We start from the raw sequence: 12749 nt of genomic DNA, 5'->3' as shown, positions 1-12749 counted from the left end.
TTGTCAATGAGAAACACAGTCATCAAGAGAAGGTTAATTAAAAATAAGCTTCATCCATCTTAAAAATCATCTAGTAGAGTGAACACTAATACTGTCTTAAAAGAACTTAAAAGAAGTGGTGAGGCGGCCTTCTGCTGTTATGAACCTAAAATCTGGAATAGCCTGCCAGTAGGAATTCGCCAGGCTAATACAGTGAAGCACTTTAAAAAACTACTGAAAACACATTATTTTAACATGGCCTTCTCATAACTTCACTGTAATTTAATCCTGATACTCTGTATATCTAATTCATTATAATAACTATTCATTCAAAATCTGTACTAACCCCTACTCTCTCTTCTGTTTCCTTTTCCGATGTCCTGTTGGTGGTGGCGTGCACCACCACCATCTACCCAAAGCACCATGATGTCCCAACAATGATGGATGGATTAAAAGCCAGAAGTCTGTATGACCATCAGCATCAAGTGACTCCGTGAAAAACCCGAACTACAAAGAGGACTATTTCATTTATGTTAGGTAGAATGCCCAAAGGGGACTGGGCGGTCTCGTGGCCTGGAACCCCTACAGATTTTATTTTTTTCTCCAGCCTTCTGGAGTTTTTTTTTGTTTTTTTCTGTCCACCCTGGCCATCGGACCTTACTCCTTTCTATGTTAATTAATGTTGTCTTATTTTAATTTCTTATTTTGTCTTTTATTTTTCTTCTCTTCATTATGTAAAGCACTTTGAGCTACTTTTTGTATGAAAATGTGCTATATAAATAAATGTTGTTGTTGTTGTTGTCTAATTGTCGTTAAAGCAGTGACTAGTTATTCAAACATTTTTGGCAAATTATTTTTTTTAAAGGAAGAAGGATTCAGTCATTCTTGTTTTATTTCTGGGATCATCATTAAAATTACAAATAAACTCATGAAATGAGTGAGTAACGCTTGGATTAAAATGAACATGCCAAATGGAACAGGGCCACTTGTGTTTGGTATAATGGACAGAAAACCAGATAAAGCTAATTAGTTCCTGCATTTGACTGCAGTCTATTATGTGACAAAACCTGTGAAGCTGTTGTTCCTTTTAGAGGATAGCCAGAGAGACATCCTCCTTTAAAAATCACACGAAATAAATGTGCTAAAAGGTCAAATTAAGGAGTGATAAATGAATTACTCAAGAGATAAAGTGGTTTACCAGTAATGGTAAAAAAATAATGGCCTTCAGTAACGTTTGCCCTTCTATATCATTTATTCTCAGATATGGGCATGCTAAAATCTCTCCCACTACAAAAAGCAGTCGGGAATTCCAGATCTTTGTCAAATATTTGTTAGGAGAATGAACATTTTTCCTGTTCTATACACAGCAGTCTGTCTCACCAGTTAACGTACAGAATTTCATTCTAATCTTGAACAACGGAAAACAACATTTTTTTACAGTAGATATAAACTAGTAGTTGTTTTTAAGTATAATGAATAAATAATTGTTTTTAGCCTCAACTGTGCTCTAGCATTTTAGTAGCTTCGCTGACATAAATCTACTAAAAAAACAAAAAGCATTTCCTAAATTTGTATAATGAGCTCTTCATACTTAGAAGAACAACAAAACAAACCAGGCTTTTTTATATATAGGAGCTCCATGACCCCAAACTCCTTCGCTGCTGTTTGAAATCCAGGCTGAACCACTGTGTTTGTTAAATTTGCACACTTAACCAATGTGTGCATGTTATGCACAAATCCCCTGAGACCCAAAAAATAGAATAAGAGATTTCATAAAAACAATTCATACTGTAATGTGAACCTTCATGTCTATAATACTTTAGATAACTAATCTTTATATAGTCCCCAGTATTAGGAAGCCCTGAAATTCAATCATTTATATTTACATTTATTTGCTTAGCAGACGCTTTTATCTAAAGTGACTTATGAAAAGGTAAACAATTGAATGACATTAGGCTGGGGCCTGTTTGTTCAGCAAGTGTAATAATATGGGTAACAAAAGTTGATTGTAACAACTCATACATTTACAATCATAAATTACAAACAATACAGCAATTAAACTTAAACAAATTAACCAAGAATATAAAGTATCTCAGAGAAAAGTTCTTTTTTTCATCAGTTCAAATATTCATAGAACAGTTGGGTCTTCAATCGCTTCTTCAATACATTGAGGGAGTTAGCACTGTGGATGGAGGTGGGCAACCCATTCTGACAACTAGGAACAACAGGAAAACAGTCTGGATTGAGACTTGATGCCACGTAGAGGTAGCATCACCAGACGCTGTTCCATGGAAGACCTGTGTGATCGAGAAGCAGTATAAGACAAAACCAGTGTCTCCATATACTCAAGTGCTGACCCATTGACTATCTATAGGCAAGCATCAGGGATTGCATGCTGCTCCAGGGAGCCAATGTAGTGACCCAATGAGAGGAGCCACATGTGCCTGTCTCTGGCTGATTAAATACAAGACAAACTGCTGCATTCTGGATCATATGCAGCGGTTTGATGGCACATGCGGGTACTCCTGCCAGAAGCGAGTTGCAGTAGTCCAGACACAACAAGACCAAAGCCTGGACCAGAAGTTGTGCTGCATGCTCTGTCAGATAAGGTCTGATCTTCCAGATGTTATACATCATGAACCTGCATGAATGAGAAACAGTAGAAATATAGAAGCATAGAAAGAAGAGTAGAGGACCCAGCACCAAACTTTGAGGTACACCAGTGCATGTCTGATGTACCTTTGACAACTCCCCTTACCAGGACACACTGTAGGATTTGCCAGACATGTAGGACTCAAACCATCTGAGAGCAGTCCAAGTGATGTCAAGGTCAGAGAGGGTGGAAAGAATGATGTTGTGGTTGACTGTGTCAAAGGCAGAAGGGAGATCTAGCAGAAACAGGACTGATGACATGTTGGTAGCTCTAGCATGGCGTAGCTGGATGACCACAGTCAGTAGAGCTGTCTCAGTTGAACAGTTCCTCTTGAGGCCAGCCTGCTTGGTACGAGCAATTCATTCTGTTCAAGGAAGGAAGAGATCTGGTTAGAAACAGCACATTCAATTGTTTTGGAAAGAAAGGAAAGTAGAGAGACAGGCCTGTAGTTGTTAACTTGGGATGGATTGAGGGTTGCCTTTTTACAGTAAGTGGGGTCATCAGAGTGTGTTTGAAGATCTTAGGGAATATTCCTGAGCTGGGTGGGGTGTTAAGGATGTGTGCCATTGCAGGATTCAGTGAGGTGCACATGGCCTGAATGAGATGTGAGGGAAAAAGATCAAGTGGACAGGTAGTGAGGTGATTGGAGAGGAGGTTGGAAACATCAGTGGCAGACAATGAATGTAGAGAACATTGGGTGTTGCTTGGAAGGAGGCATAATGGATGGCAGTGAGGGTGAAAACTGACTGCTAATGACAGCCACCCTATCCTGAAAAAAGTGGCAAAGTCATCACCAGACAAGTAGGTAGGGGGAGAAGGTGGAGGAGGGTTAAGAAGGGACATGAAGGCAGAGAAAAGAGAGCATGCGTCAGTGGTGTTTTTAATTCTAATCTGGTAGAGCCTTACCATAGCATTGATGGTGGCTATTTCCTTTTGGCTGTCCTGAGCTTGGCCCGTTGACTGCGGAGTGTTTTGGAAAGCCAGGTACAGGAGGGTCTTTCACATGCAGGACTGTAGGAGAGAGGGTGAATATTGTCAAGACTGGAAGACAGAGTCTAGAATAGGGTGTCTATGTCAGTGTTGGTGTCAAGAGAGGAGAGGTGGTCAGGTGGATGGAGAGCAGAGGAGACTGTAGAAGACAAATGGGTGGAGGCAGGACAGAGTGTACTGATATCAGAGGAAGGATACAGTGGGGGGAGGAGAGGAGCGAGAAGAGGGAAGCTGCAGAGAATCAGATAGAACTGAATGAAAAAGTGGTCAGATGTGTGTAGAGAAGTGACAGTTGCATTTGTGGGTGTAAAGTTGCATGACAGAACAAGGTCAAGCAGATTGCCAGCCTTGTGAGTGGGTGGGGTGTGGAGCTGTGTGATGCTGAATAAGGAAAGAAGAGTGAGGAAGTCAGCAGCAGGAGGGCTGTCTAGGTGGATGTTCAAGTCCTTGAGAATTAGAAGTGGGCTGCCATCATTTGGGAAGAGAGAAGTCCATCCAGCTTTCTCCATGATCCATGATCCAACAACTAACCATTGTCAAACTCACTTGATAAGAGCCATAGGGGGCCGGAGTCTATACTGTCAGAACTAGATACTAGGCAGAAAATGTGAAATATACAGTATATGAAAAATACAAATTATGGAATGAAAAAAGTGAATTCAGAAAATGGGTGGACCATTGTTTAGTAACCACCAAGAAAAGGAGCTTTATGAACACACAGCTTTGTTGTTAATTAATTCTATATATTTTTACACCTGGAGCAAAGACACATTAATGATTACCTCAAGGCCACAAGTATGTTTGTAGTTATAAATCCAGTGACCATCAAGACATTTCAAGTTTGCCTCACGTATTTATATACTGTTAGCAGCAGTAACAAGAGGCTTTCTGAAGACTCTAACCTGAGAACTTTAGGGATCTTCTTCTTCTTTCAGCTGCTTCCATTAGGGGTCACCATAGTGGATCATCTTCTTTTATATGTTTCTGTCCTCTGTATCTTGTTCTGCTACACCCATCACCTACATGTCATCTCTCACCATATCCATGAACCGTCTCTTAGGCCTTCCTCTTTTTCTCTTGCCTGGCAGCTCTATCATTAGCATCCTTCTCGCAATATACTCAGCATCTCTCCTCTGCACATGTCCAAACCAGCGCAATCTTGCCTCTCTGACTTTGTCTCACAACCGTCCAACTTGAGCTGGCCCTCTAATGTACTCATTTCTAATCCTATCCATCCTTGTCACACCCAATGCAAATCTTACTATCTTTAACGCTGCTACCTCCAGCTCTGTCTGCTGCTTTCTGGTCAGTGCCACTGTCTCCAACCCATATAACATATCTGATCTCACTACCATCCTGTAGACATTCCGTTTCACTCTTGCTGATATCTGTCTGTCACAAATCACTCCTGACACTCTTCTCCACCCATTCCACCCTTCCTGCACTCTCTTCTTCACTTCTCTTCCACACTCCTCATTACACTGTACTGTTGATACCAAGTATTTAAACTCATCCTACTTCGCTAACTCTACTCCTTGCATCCCTCACATTTACACACATGTATTCTGTCTTGTTCCTACTGACCTTCATTCCTCTCCTCTCTAGAGCATGTCTCCACCTCTCCAGGGTCTCCTCAACCAGCTCCCTACTATCGCTACAGATCACAATGTCATCAGCAAACATCATAGTCCACGGGGAGTCCTGTCAAATCTCGTCTGCCAACCTGTCCATCACCATTGCAAATAAGAAAGGGCTCAGAGCCGATCCCTGATGTAATCCCACCTCCACCTTAAATGCATCCATCACTCCTACTGCAGACCTCACTACGGTCACACTTCCCTCGTACATTTCCTGTACAACTCTTACATACTTCTCTGCCACCCCCGACTTCCTCATACAATACCACAACTCCTCTCGAGGCACCCTGTCATATGCTTTCTCCAGGTCCACAAAGATGCAATGCAACTCCTTCTGGCCTTCTCTATACTTCTCCATCAACACCCTCAAAGCAAACATCGCATCTGTGGGGCTCTTTCTTGGCATGAAACCATACTGATGCTCAATAATCATCACCTCACTTCTTAACCTAGCTTCCACTACTCTTTTCCATAACTTCATGCTGTGGCTCATCAATTTTATCCCCCTGTAGTTACTATAGATAGATAGATAGATAGATAGATAGATAGATAGATAGATAGATAGATAGATAGATAGATAGATAGATACTTTATTAATCCCAAGGGGAAACTCACATACTCCAGTAGCAGAAAACTGATACAAAAAACAATATTAAATTAAAGAGTAATAAAAATGCAGGTAAAAACAGACAATAACTTTGAATAATGTTAACATTTACCCCCCCGGGTGGAATTGAAGAGTCGCATAGTTTAGGGGAGGAACGATCTTCTCAGTCTGTCAGTGGAGCAGGACAGTGACAGCAGTCTGTCGCTGAAGCTGCTCTTCTGTCTGGAGATGACACTGTTTAGTGGATGCATTGGATTCTCCATAATTGATAGGAGCCTGCTGAGTGTCCGTCGCTCTGCCACAGATGTCAAGCTGTCCAGCTCCATGCCAACAATAGAGCCTGCCTTCTGTTTGATCGAACATCTGCAGCATCTTATTGCAGATGTTGAAGGACGCCAGCCTTCTAAGGAAGTATAACCGGCTCTGACCTTTCTTACACAGAGCATCAGTATTAGCACTCCCAGGTATTTATAGGTCTGCACCCTCTACACACAGTCACCTCTGATGATCACAGGGTCCATGAGTGGTCTGGGTCTCCTAAAATCCACCACCAGCTCCTTGGTTTTGCTGGTGTTCAGGTGTAGGTGGTTTGAGTGGCACCATTTAACAAAGTCCTTGATTAGGTCCCTATACTCCTCCTCCTGCCCACTCCTGATGCAGCCCACAATAGCAGTGTCGTCAGCGAACTTTTGCACGTGGCAGGACTCCGAGTTGTATTGGAAGTCCGATGTATATAGGCTGAACAGGACCGGAGAAAGTACAGTCCCCTGTGGCGCTCCTGTGTTGCTGGCCACAATGTCAGACATGCAGTTCCCGAGACACACATACTGAGGTCTGTCTTTAAGATAGTCCACGATCCATGCCACCAGGTATGAATCTACTCCCATCTCTGTCAGCTCGTTGCTAAGGAGCAGAGGTTGGATTGTGTTGAAGGTGCTAGAGAAGTCTAGAAACATAATTCTTACAGCACCACTGCCTCTGTCCAAGTGGGAGAGGGATCGGTGTAGCATATAGATGATGGCATCCTCCGCTCCCACCTTCTCCTGATATGCGAACTGCAGAGGGTCGAGGGCGTGTTGAACCTATGGCCTCAGGTGGTGAAGCAGCAGCCTCTCCATGGTCTTCATCACATGTGACGTCAGAGCAACAGGCCAGAAGTCATTCAGCTCACTAGGACATGATACCTTTGGGACTGGGGTGATGCAAGATGTTTTCCAAAGCCTCGGGACTCTCCCCTGTTCCAGGCTCAGGTTGAAGATGCGCTGTAGTGGACCCCCCAGCTCCGATGCACAGACCTTCAGCAGTCATGGCGATACTCCATCTGGACCCGCTGCTTTGCTGGCATGAAGTCTCCTCAGCTCTCTGCTCACCTGCGCTGTTGTAATTGTGGGTGGGGATGTCTCTCCTATGCTGGTATCAGCAGAAGGATGGGTGGAGGGTGCAGTACTCCGAGGCTTGAGAGTGAGAGTGGGTTAGGGTGGTCAAACCTGTTAAAGAAGTTGTTCATTTGGTTTGCTCTCTTCACGTCTCTCTCGATGGTAGCACCCCACTTCAAGCTGCAGCCAGTGATGATCTTCATCCCATCCCACACCTCCTTCATGCTGTTATTCTGCAACTTCTGCTCCAGCTTTCTCCTGTACTGCTCCTTCGCTGCCCTGAGCTGGACTGTAAGTTCCTTCTGCACGCGCTTGAGCTCATGCTGATCATCGCCTTTAAAAGCCCTTTTCTTTTGGTTCAAAAGGCCCTTGATGTCATTTGTAATCCATGGCTTGTTGTTAGCATTGCAGCGTACAGTTCTTACTGGAACTACAATGTCCATACAGAAGTTGATGTAGTCAGTAGCGCAGTCAACAACCTCCTCAATGTTCTCACTATGTGATCCCTGCAGGATTTCCCAGTCTGTAATTTCAAAGCATTCTCTCAGAGCCTTCTCTGCCTCAGGGGACCACTTCCTGAATGAGCGTGCGGTTGTAGGTAGGACCCTCACTCTTGGTTTGTAGTGAGGCTGAAGCAGAACCAGGTTATGATCTGCTTTCCCAAGCGCAGGCAGCGGGGTGGCGCTGTATGCGTCTTTAACGTTTGCATACAGTAAGTCAATAGTCTTATTTCCCCGTGTGTTACAGTCCACATACTGGGAGAAGGCAGGTAATGTTTTGTCCAGCGTCACATGGTTAAAATCTCCAGCGATTAGTACAAGCACCTCAGGGTGCTGCGTTTGTAACTTAGCAACAGCAGAATGGATGATGTCACTCGCTGTCTCCACTTCCGCCCGAGGAGGAATATACACGATGACAACAATGACGTGTCCAAACTATCTGGGCAAGTAATAGGGACCCAAACTTACGGCCAACAGTTCGATGTCCCTGCAGCAAGTGGAGACTTTGACGTTAACATGTCCAGAGTTGCACCACCGTGTATTGATATAGAGAGGTAGACCTCCACCTTTGTGCTTCCCGCATGTACTTGCATCTCTGTTCGCTCTGTGCTAAACCCGGGTAGCTCCATGTTAGCATCTGGGATGGTGGTAGTTAGCCACGTTTCGCAAAAGCACAACAAACTGCATTCTCTGTAGGTTCTGACATTTTTCACCAGCGCAGCCAGTTCGTCGATCTTATTTGATATTGAGTTCACATTTCCCAGGATCACAGAAGGCACCGAAGGCTTAAAACGCCACTTTCTCGCAAGCCGCTTCATTTTTAGCTTAGTGCCGGCTCTGCTGCCATGATACCGCCTTCTTACCTCGTCGGGTAAATAGGGAACCACACCGGCACTGGCATTTGTTCTCGGCGCTCGAAGTTGAGTACTTGAATAGACGAGTCTCGGTGTGTAAAAATCCATGCCCACGTTGTAAAAGTAAGTGCGTCCAGGAAACGAATCCACAATAAAATAAAGTGATAGGAGTGATCAATAAAAAAGAGAAAAATAAAAGTAGAAAAATAAAGTCGTATACGGAGCTGCTGAAAAGGCTGCCACTCTCGGCGGGGCCTGCACATCCCTCTTATTCTTAAATATCAGCACCAGTACACTTCTTTGCCACTCCTCAGGCATCCTCTCACTTTCCAAGATTCCATTAAACAGTCTGGTAAAAAATTCCACGGCCATCTCTCCTAAAAACCTCCATGCTTCCACAGGTATGTCATCTGGACCAAGCTGTGCTTACTTCCTCCTTGCTAATCCGTTGCACTTCCTGGTTCACTATCTCCACATCATCCAACCTCTTCTCTCGTTCTCTTCATTCATCAGCCTCTCAAAGTACTCTTTCCATCTGCTCAACATACTCTTCTCGCTTGTGAGTATGTTTCCATCTTTATCCTTTATTACCCTAACCTGCAGCACATCTTTCCCAGCTCAGTCCCTCTGTCTAGCCAATCGGTACAGGTCCTTTTCTACCTCCTTAGTGTCCAGCCTCTCATACAACTCATCACACGCCTTTTCTTTAGCCTTCGCCACCTCTCTCTTCACCTTGTGCCTTATCTCCTTGTACTCTTGTCTACTTTCTGCATCTCTCTGACTATCCCACTTCTTCTTTGCCATCCTCTTCCTCTGTATACTCTCCTGTACTTCCCCATTCCACCACCAGGTTTCCTTTTACTCCTTCCTCTGTCCAGATGTCACGCCAAGCACCCTTCTTGCTGTCACCCTTACTACATCTGCTGTAGTTTCCAAACTGTCTGGTAATTCTTCACTACCACCCAGTGCCTGTCTCACCTTCTCCCTAAACTCAACCTTGAAGTCTTCCTTTTTCAACTTCCACCATTTGATCCTTGGCTCTGCCCTCACCCTCCTCCTCTTTTTGATCTCCAACGTCATCCTACAGACCACCATCCTATGCTGCTTAATTATACTTTCCCCTGCCATCACTTTGCAGTCTTCAATCTCCTTCAGATTGATTTTTCTGCATTGTATGTAAGTTACCTGTGTGCATCTTTCTCCACTCTTGTACGTAACCCTATGTTCCTCCTTCTTCTTAAAATACGTATTCACCACAGCCATGTCCATCCTTTTGGCAAAATCCACTATCCTCTGATCTTCTTCATTCCTCTCCTTGACACCATACCTACCCATCACCTCCTCATCTCCTCTGTTCCCTTCACCAACATGTCCATTGAAATCCTCTCCAATCACCACTTTCTGTCCCTTGGGTACACTGTTCATCACTTCATCCAACTCACTCCAAAAATCTTCTTTCTCATCCAATGCAGACCCAACTTGCGGTGCATATGCACTAACAACATTCATCATCACACCTCCAATTTCCAGCTTCATAATCATTACTCTGTCTGACACTCTTTTCACCTCCAAAACACTCTTGACAAACTGTTCCTTCAGAATAACCCCTACTCCATTTCTCCTCCTATCCACACCATGATAGAACAATTTGAATCCACCTCCGATCCACCTGGCCTTACTCCCCTTCCATTTAGTCTCTTGCATGCACAATATATCAACCTTCTTTCTCTCCATCATATCTGCTAACTCTCTCCCCTTACCAGTCATACTGCCAACATTCAAAGTTCCTACCCTCAGTTCCACTCTCTTTACCTTCCTCTTCTCCTCCTACCTCCAGACACGTCTCCCCCCTCTTTTTCTCCTCCTTCTTCTTCGGCCAACAGTAGCCCAATTTCCGCCAGCACCCTGTTGGCTAACAGTACTGGTGGCGGTCATTGTTAACTCAGGGCTCAAGAAATTTGTATTGTTGTCCGCATATTGATTTGGCAAAATTTTGCACTGGATTCCCTTCCTGACATAACCCTCCCCATTTATCCGGGCTTGGGACCAGCATGAAGAAACAAACTGGTTTGTGTATCCCCTGTGGCTGGGTTCAACCTGAGAACTTTAGGGATATTTATTACAATTCTAAAACACAAAGGAATGTTATCTACCTGATCCAGTCAAACAGATCAGGTCAGGTCAGGTTGGGGAACATGCACTGGTACAGTGCATTGCCACACACACCACATGATGAAACAGCTCAGGATCCTGACGGGCAACCCCCAGGCAGGCACGTGCTCAAGTCCCACCCTCTGGAAATTACCATTTATCTGCCACAGCCAGGTGTTGCATGGGCATCCTCTTGGCCTGGTCCAGCCACTTGGGTAATCAACAATGAGGATCTTATGGGTCGGATCACCTTTGGGGAATCACGCCATATGGCCATAGTGCTGTAACTGACACTCCCTCACAATGTAGGTAATGTGCCTCATTTGGGACTCCATGAGCAACCGCTCATTCTACACAAAGTCAAACCAATGGTACCCAAGTATTCTCCAAAGAGACACAATACCAAAGGTCTGTCTCTGTCCAATCAAATAGTTCACCAGTAATTCAGATTATTCCAGTTAAGAAGCATAGAGGCACAAGTTTGAAGTGATCCATCTATGTTTCATGCAGAAAACCATTGAGAAAACAGTTTGTACTAATTCCATAAAGTTCACAAAATATTTAATCATGTGTGTGCATTTAGTGCAAATATGAAATTGTGACTACAGCTAAAATGTAAAATGGAAGGCTGAAAACACTGTCAAAAAAATCTCCAAATTTAGATTGGTATGGAGGCATACTGGTTAGTACTACCAGTTCCTGGGTTCAAATCCTGGTCTTGTCACTCCATTCAGATCACAATTATCTTATTCACTCCAAACTGACCCTGTATGAGTGAGTGTGTGTTGCAGTGTATTAATAGTCTAACAAATGCTGGTAACCAAGATAATCTTCAGCATTGTGTAACACTAAATTGAATTAAAAGGGTTCAATAACAGATAATTGCATGGATTCCAGATTCAGTTAATTAATTATTCACAAGACTGTCAAATATATCAGCACTGGAAATGCCTTTTCCCAGCTGATTTCTCCATCCATCAGTAGTTACATCAGTCTGTGTTACAGACCAGTTATCTTTGCTATAGCACATAGTCACCATTGCAGACAATTCAGTATTGATCATTACAGTACATCATTGCAATGGCAATATCCAACTGACATCAAATAAAAAAAGACATTGTTCATAAGCAATGCTTAGTTAAAGGATGAACACTTGCGTCCTAAATTGCAGAAGGAGTGAGCAAAGTAATAAATGTTAATAGTTCCATCCTGTTTACCTTTTTATTTTTATAATTTAATTCCTTTTATGTGGAAACATTATAACAGCACACAACTTAGTCAGACAAATAAGAATAAAATAGTAATGCTGACACTGGCCATTTACCCTCCACCTGCCATCATGTTTTTCTAAAGCTGTATCAATGTGTACCTTCTCTGCACTGAAATGATAGCCTTTACCAAAATATATAACTATTACTGCATCGTTATATTGGTTATCTACTGTATGTCTTTTGGAACTGACTTCTGAATATTATTGTAATAATAATAACAAAAAATGCAAAGTACTCTGTATTGAATGATACAAAACCTCTGTTTTACAAGAAACTGAAGGAATTCACAAAGTGAAAAAGAACAAATGTCAAGAAATTAAAGACTCTGCAGGGAAGCTATTAAATGAAAAAAATAGTAAATAGATGGGCAGAATGAGTAGAGAGTTTATATGAGATTGCAGAGAAAATATTGAAGAGGAGCCAGACATCACACTTAAGAGAAAACATCATAACTGAGGAAGAGATATCAAATTTCATAAAACAATTACCAAAGAAAAAGGCAGAAGGGATTGATAGAATATCAGGAGTTTTAACAGTAACTTGGAAACAAAGGAAGACGGGTCATGACAAAACTTATGAGTATGATATTCTCTACCAGTGTGGTGCCAGAATATTTAATCAAATGGATAAGGAAAATGAAACATCTCCTTAAGGAAATAGCAATAGCCAAGATGAAGTACACAGGGCAATGCAATGTGTGGGTCAGGAGGAAAACTGCTGGTGAAGGTTCT

This window comes from Erpetoichthys calabaricus, chromosome 7 (assembly GCF_900747795.2).
Source record: "Erpetoichthys calabaricus chromosome 7, fErpCal1.3, whole genome shotgun sequence".
Taxonomy (NCBI): domain Eukaryota; kingdom Metazoa; phylum Chordata; class Cladistia; order Polypteriformes; family Polypteridae; genus Erpetoichthys; species Erpetoichthys calabaricus.
The sequence above is the reverse complement of the archived record's forward strand: the minus strand, read 5'-3'. Positions refer to the sequence as shown.